The sequence below is a fragment of the Mustela nigripes genome, chromosome X (genome assembly GCF_022355385.1).
Source record: "Mustela nigripes isolate SB6536 chromosome X, MUSNIG.SB6536, whole genome shotgun sequence".
NCBI classification, from domain to species: Eukaryota; Metazoa; Chordata; class Mammalia; order Carnivora; family Mustelidae; genus Mustela; species Mustela nigripes.
In genome coordinates this window covers 89,768,026-89,775,813 of record NC_081575.1, presented here as the reverse complement: position 1 = coordinate 89,775,813, position 7,788 = coordinate 89,768,026, and positions in this window count along the sequence as shown.

Here is a 7,788-nt window from a genome sequence, read left to right as displayed (position 1 = left end):
GCAGAGAGGCAGGCAGAGAGAGAGGGGGAAGCAGGCTCCCTGCTGCCTCTCTGCCTACTTGTGATCTCTGTCTGTCAAATAAATAAAATCTTAAAAAATAAAAAACAAAACACCACCAACAACTCTGCTCCTTGCCTTTAACTCAAAGGTCCTGTTTACCCTAAAGTCTAAACTACCCTCTCTTGGCTACCGATGCCAGCATCTGGAGGGGAAACGGGAACATTTGAGGGGAAGAATGAATGGCACATTTCACTTCTCAGCTTCCAGTTGTCCTTCTAGAGCAAAGGTGACAATCCAGAACCCCCCAGGGGGAGTGAAGCCTGAAATGGGTTTTAAAATTTTGATCCAATATTTTAAAAGTTGGAGATGCTACATAAAACTGAGTTTGTAGCATCTCTTAAAAATTTAGATCTGGGCTGCCTGGGTAGTTCAGTTGGTTAAGCGGCTGCCTTCGGCTCAGGTCATGATCCCAGGGTCATAGGATCGAGCCCCACATTGGACTCCCTGCTCAGTGGAGAGCCTGCTTCCCCCTCTCCCTCTGTCTGCCACTCTGCCTACTTGTGCTCTCTCTATATATCTCCCTGTCAAATAAATGAAATCTTAAAAAAAAAAAAAAAAAAGTCAGACCTGACACTCTAGACCTGGCACTCCCTCAAGGCAACAACAACAACTGGAGCGGAATGGTGGCCACCTCCTTGGCACGAGCCACTGTGCATGGGAGAGCCCAGGGAGCCACAGTCCCCACCCATCCCTATCACCCTCAGCACTGGGATTGGATGCTAGTGCCCATTCATCTGTACCGCTACACTGGTTTGGTTTTTGTTTTTGTTTTGTTTTTTTCCTTTCTTTTGTTTTTGTTTTAGTTAGGAAAACATTTCTCTCTGTACCATGTCTTTATCAGAAGTTGGAGAATACAATACTAAACCAATAGGACAACATATCCAACATGGACGGGGAAAGGCATAAATAACTTCCTGTAGTAGGGGCACCTGGGTGACTCAGTCGGTTGGGTGTCTGACTCTTGATTTCGACTCGGGTTATGATCTCGGGGTCGTGGGATCAGGCTCCTCATCGGGCTCCCACACTGGACATGGAGCCTACTTAAGATTCTCTCTCTCGCTCCCTCTGCCCCTCCCCTGTTCTCTCTAAGAACAAAACAAAACAGCACAACACCAAAATTCCTACGGCGTGGTTAATACACACCAAAGGGGATCTGTGTTAACTTTCCTCGCATTCCTTTCTCTCTCCCTCCTTCCTCTCCTTCTTCTGTCTCTTCTTCCATCCCTTCTTGCACCCCTCTTCCCCCTGCCCCATTGTCCTTCTCTTCTTCTCTCTTTCTTTTTCTTCCAGTAGTTTGCAGGCGGGACAATGGAGAGACCTGATCAACTCTCATCGATCGCCCTGAGTTGATTTCACTTCTGTCAGATGCTATTACTTGAGTTAAAACAGTTTTTCTCTGTCCTGCTGTCTGTCTTTTACGTGACAGCCAACAAAATAAACATTCAGGACCTCAAAACACTATCTTTGGTATAATAGACACATCAAAGGCCTCCTGGACAAGCCTAATGTGATTTCCCCAACGACATGGGTGGTCTGCCCTCCCCAGGCAGAGGCCCTTGGCTGGCCGGGCCCTAGGCCGTTATGGCTATGTTTATGTTCCAGGCCAGGAGAGGAGGCTATTCCAGAAAACCACTCTGACTGCTTGTGCCAAGTGCAGCCAACTAGGAGACAATGGATATGCGTTTTTATTTTTTCTTTTTGTTTTGTCTTGTTTCATTTGTACTGACAACTCTGTCATGTCCACATTTAGTCTAGGCATGAGAGTGGCCCATCACCTCTCCATGCTTGGCTTGGGACCTTTCTGTTCCATCCACCATTTCAGCCTTTTTCTGATCGTTTCTGGAGACGTCTGGTTTTTTCCTCCGCCACCTACCCCCACCCACCGCCCATTCCAGTTCTTTCTTTTCCTCTCCCCTACCCCCACCCAGAAGTGTGAGCCCAACCCTCTGTCCCTGGTTCATAGCTCTTTGGTCCTGTTTCATTATTGTAGAAGACCATTTTTGCAAATGCTTGTGCTCCTTTATAATACACAAACGTCTTCAGAACTTTCCTCCTGAATTTCTTCGAAGAGGAGGAGTTCTTTTGGGAGGGAACCTTGGAACATCCAAGTCCTAAGTAGTCCTAAGAAGAACAAGGCGGGGAGAGCCCCCGGATGGCAAAGCCCCCAACCTCCTGGAACCAGGAGCCCTGCAGCCACACCCACCACATACTATGACACAGAGGAGCCAAGGGCGGGGGGGGGGGGGGCACTGCTCACTTGTCCTCATGTCAAGAAAACAAATGTTCAGGCAGCAGATTTCCCTTCAAGAATGTTCTGATTTGGGAAGGAAGCATTTTTCTGAATCATTTCCTCAGGGGAACCCGCTCCGCTATCTCAGGGAAGAAAATATTCCTCCTTCTGAGCCCAGTGTGCCACTTTGACTCATAGAGGAGATGTACCTGTGTGTTAATGAAACTGCTTCCGAACCCAGCGGAAATCAGTTTGCACGCATGTGTGTGTGCGTGCGCGGGAGTCTGCCTGCACGTGTGTGTGTGGGGGTCTGCATTTGTGCATGCACAGGTATCTGCGTACTCATGGTGGTATGCCAGCGTCAGCCTGTGTGTGTGTGTGTGTATGTGTGTGTACGCACGTGCACTTGTGAATCCTAACAGATCACAGAGATGCCTCAATTAGAAAGAGGAAGAAGGCTGTACTGGAAGCCTGCTGAAGGGTGGGCATTCGGGGACACAGGGGATTCCACACAGGACCCTCCCTTCCACGCCTCTGTCACAGCTGAGAGCCCCCAGGCATGGGGCACTAGGAAAACATTCCACGTGTTCCCGTGCCCATCGCTGGCAGTCAGGTCAGACAGTCCCCGCGCCTGCATGCCCCCTGCCACAGCGCATCCCTCACGCCCCCTGCTGCCCCTCCCCAGCCCTGCTCGGAGCCTCCCTAGACTCTGCACTGCCACCCTAAGTCTGGGCATTTCCCATTTTATAACATAAAGAATTCGAGAATTAGGGAGTTGACCAAAAAGGAAATTATTTGAACTCCAAGATTTTTTTTCCTCTATTTTCTGAACGTCGGTGTCCTCATGACGTGAAGATCTCCAGGCCCCTTCCTCGAAGAAGTCAGCGTGTGGATCTGGTTAGTAGACACGTGTAAAACTAGCCTGTTACACAGGCTGAAGCCGAGGAGGAGGGGCGGGGAGTAATAGGAAACAGAATTTGTCTCCAACACCTGCCTTCACACCTGCGACCGTCAGCTCCCCCTTCTCTATTCCTTGACATCTTTACAAGCTCTCACACCTCCCAGTACCTCTGGGGATTTAATTGCCCAGACCGATTCTCTCAGGCCTGGCCTGAGCCCCGGGGACCCATGCTGGGGACTGGGGACGCACTTGCCCTGTTTCTATTTCATCCTCCCTCCAGTCCGTCCCCTTGGCTCTTTCTGGGCCCTCCCCTCCTCTTTCTCTCCCTCCCTCCCTCCTGCTCCCCCCTCCCCCACTTCCTTCCATCTCTGACATACTAGCAACTTCGTGGGAAGAAATGGGAGAGAAGAACGCAGTTATACCTGACTGGCCCTCCCATAATCCCACCATGGGCTGTCTCCAGAAGGGCCCGGATGATGCCCTCTCGTGGGGCATATTTATGAGGGCTTGGGAGGCCCCAGCTCACCTCACCAGGCACCCGTCAATTCCTGCCCACCGTGGCTCATCCCATGGCGTCTTGTTGTCGCCCCCTCCCCAGGAGGTAGCTTACCTTCAGCAGGACATGCTCGGTCGCCCTTGCCACTCCAAGCTCTGCGAGTCAAGTCTTGCTACCTGTCTTGCCCTCTCTCCCTCACCTGCCATCATGGGGGCTTCTAGCTACCCGTCCTCCTTCCAGATTCTCCAGGCGGGAAGCAGGGGCTGGTCTCTACTCTCCTGGGCCCCCAGCCTCCTAGGGCCAAGTCAGGCCCTCCCTGGAATCGCAGGGCACTTGTAGGGGTGGGGAGACGGGGGGGTGCGCAAAAGACTCATCAGCTCAGATCACACGTCTGCGGACGGTTGCCAGCCACCCCTTCTGGCAGGTTCTCATTGCACAGGTGACAACAGTCCTCTTGAAAATCCTGATTTGGCTGGTGGCAGGGAAGGGGCAGGGTGGGGGTGGGGGTAGTGATCGGAAGTGAAATGTGGGAAGGGCAGGAAAAATACCACAACGCCTCCCTCCAGGTGAATCCCCACCCGCAGGAACACACCTGTGTCACTCTCACATTTCAAGGGGGGCCGGTCACACAGGCTCACAGCTGTGGGAGGGAGAGGTTTACCAGGCAAGTTTGCACTCGCACACCTCTCTAGAGAGCCCACGGTTGGAGGCAAAGTTGAATGTATGGTTGAGAGTTGAAAGTGCAGGCTGAGGAACAGGGTCTGAACCCACAGCACCTGAGAAAACACCAGAGGCCGGGTAAACACTAAGGGTCTTCAGAAGACCAAATGGAAGCGGGAGGAAGGCAAGCTAGCTGTGAATGTGGCACCAGGAGAAGGTAAGCCTCCGAGAAATTCTTCAGAACCAACAAAAGGAAAAAAAGAAGGAGAAGATTAGAAGAACAATTTCCATATTATTCATAGATTTCAAAAATCTGAATTCTAGGGCCTGACCCTAATTCCGAAGTTCCATGGGCCAGAATCCATGCAACTCGGTCTATTGCCAACCCTTTTCTTCATTTGATGAACACGAAGCCCTTATTTTCAAATGAAATTTGCTGAGGAAACAGGATCCACTTTGGAGACATTGGGTAGGACCCGCCGTATAATCCAACACTGTTTGCAGAACACCAAAGCCCCCAGAGCTGACTAAAGAGACTTCAGCTGAGGGAGCCACAGCCGGAGCAGGGCCTCTGGAGGAGTGGCAACCAAGACCCGCAAAGACAGAAGCCGGAGTCAGGGCCTGCTCGCTCGCCAGGCCACACGTCCACACTTCGGCCTGGCAAAGACCAGTGTTCCTCAGCCCTCTGACTAAGCAGACCCACTAAGCTTCCTGGGTCCCGATTTCAAAGCAGTAAGAGGGGGCCTCGCTTCAGCCGACTGTCAGTGCTGGCCTCAGCTCTGGCCAGAGGGTGAGGTCGCAGAGCCGCTGAGCAGGGCTGTGGGAGGAAACAAAGAAAAAGGGGGCAGGCCCTCGTGGAGGGCCTCACCCCTGCATCCCAACCTCATAGCCGAGCAGCCTGGAGAGTCAGAAAGGCCTCATATGCTATGCCTCTCTTTTCATCCCGGAGATGTAGGGAGTAGAGGGCACCAGGTTTGAACAATGTTTTCCTCCAGAGCCCAAGTCCATTACTACACCAACCGTCTCCCCAGACTCTTTATTTCTTTTTTTAAGATTTTATCCATTTATTTGACAGAGATCACAAGTAGGCAGAGAGGCAGGCAGAGTGGCAGGCAGACAGAGAGAGAGAGAGAGAGGAGGAAGCAGGCTCTCTGATGGGCAGAGAGCCCGATGTAGGGCTTGATCCCAGGACTCTGGGATCATGACCTGAGCTGAAAGCAGAGGCTTTAACCCACTGAGCCACCCAGGTGCCCCTCCCCAGACTCCTTAAAGAAATCCTCAGCAGCACTTTCTTATTTGCCTTCAGCAAAACCACGCGCTCAAAAAATACCACACACACACACAGCATTGACCATTTTAAGGCATATTTTTCCGTAATTCCCTCATAATACCAAAAATCATTCAAAGCCACTTTACTTTCAGAAAAGAAATATCTATGCATACAATTAGATCATTTAAGCCAAATGCCTTTTTAACAACATTTCCCAATTAAATATTCAGCAGAGATAATGTTAAGTCTGACGCATTACATCCAGTTAAAAAAAAAAAAAAAACCGGAGATGAAAGAATCCAAAATGTGGAATATAAAAAATTAAAATGAAAGTACTGCAGCATCCGACGTGTGTCCATAAGGGCAGAACCACAGGTCAAAGTCACATCTCTCCGGATTTGCTGGCATTTAACTAGATGCAAAATGTCAGCACAGAAAATGGCTTGTTCAATGCAAATATTAACAAGACAGGAGTGTGTCCATGTGTAAATGGAGCTTCAGCCTGCCACGGCCTTTCTGGCTCACCGTTCACAGGCAGTCCAAGGTAGGAAAGGAACTTTGTTTTTGCTGATTGTCATCGTCTTCCCTGGGGGCGGGGGGTGAAGCTGCAGGACATTTGTTTCATGGGAGAAAGGGAAGGACTGATTCAAGAACCACTAAGTAAAATGGTTTTGTTTGCCTGTAGTGGGCTCAGTGTATCCTATCTTATTCTACCATCCTATCCTATCGTATCCTATCATACTTCTCTTCTCTTTTCTACTCATCTCTTCTCTTCTACTTCTATCCTATCCTATCCTATCCTATCCCACCACACCCCTATTCTATCCTATCCTACCATAATTCTATTCTATTCTATTCTATTCTATTCTATTCTATCCTACCATACTCCTATTTTATCCTAGCCTAGTCTACCCTACTCTATTCTTACTCTAGTCTGTTCTTATTCTATATGTTCTATTCTATTATTCTACAATCTATTCTATTATTCTACTCTATTCTATTCTGATTTTTTTCTGCACACATTCAGAGGAGACTGACACTTAGCAACCTTAATTTTACCAAGACAAGGGAGAAGGCAGAAGAGTAAGAAAACTTTTTTTCCTCTCCACTGCATGAAGGAGGCTTGGTGGTAGCTCAAAGCTGCACATTTAGCTTTCTGTCCTTACTCTGCTCTGCACAGAGCACCCGCAGAAAGATCCTATTGGCACCTTCCCCAGATCCCTGCATTTGCAGTCTTGCACTGAAAAAAGAAGCTTACATGTGAGTCTGATTCAGGGACAGGTGGAAAGCTTCGTGCCACTCTTTCAAATAGAAGGAGCCTGGATTTAAGGGACATGGAGGAGTGGTATCTGCCTGCCCTCCTCTGAGGTGGCATTTGGGTGAATCCACAGCTGGCAGCAGTCAGACCTTCAGTCTGGCAGCCTCAGAAACCAGATGCCCTCAGCCCCCTGAGAATGGATTGGCTGGCTCTTCGAGCTCAACGGAGACGTAAATCTACAAACTGGGATGACTAAGCAGACTAATGCAGAGTGAGGCCAAACATTCCCACTAGTCTGACTATCACTTTCTCTGCGTATGAGCAAATGGCATGGGCAGTCACATTAGTGGGCACTGGCTTGGTGTTTAGAAGGGAGACTGGCTCCACGGGAGCATTAAAGGAATTGCTGGAGCCATGCTAGGTGGCCCGTTCACCAGGTTGCCAGTAAAGTGACCGAACCAGTCTTGGAAAGCACATAAAATCAGAGGGCAGCTGGGGAGCCAGACCAAAGCCAGAGAGAGCCCCGGCTTCTACTGCCAACAAATGACATTCAGCTCCTTGATCGCGGGCGTCTGCTGGAAACGATGCTTAGCCTCGTCGGCTATTGCCAGAAAGAATTCCCGGCGGCCCCTGGCTCCAGATTCCAATCTACGGCAGGTGTATCTGACTGGCTGAGCCTGAGTGCCCTTGACCTACCACGAGGCTGAACCTGAGTGCCCTTGACCTACCACAAGGCGTGTTGGAGAGGCGATCGTCCTCGTTTGGGTTTCTCCAGGAGATAATTCTGCGAGAAGGCCTGAAAGGCAAGTAGTGTCCTTGAGAAGTGATCCCTGGAAGTACCGGCAGGGAAGTGAGCTAGGAAAAGGCAAAAGCCAATAAAGGACACAGGAGGAAGCAGGTCACTGCTGTGGAC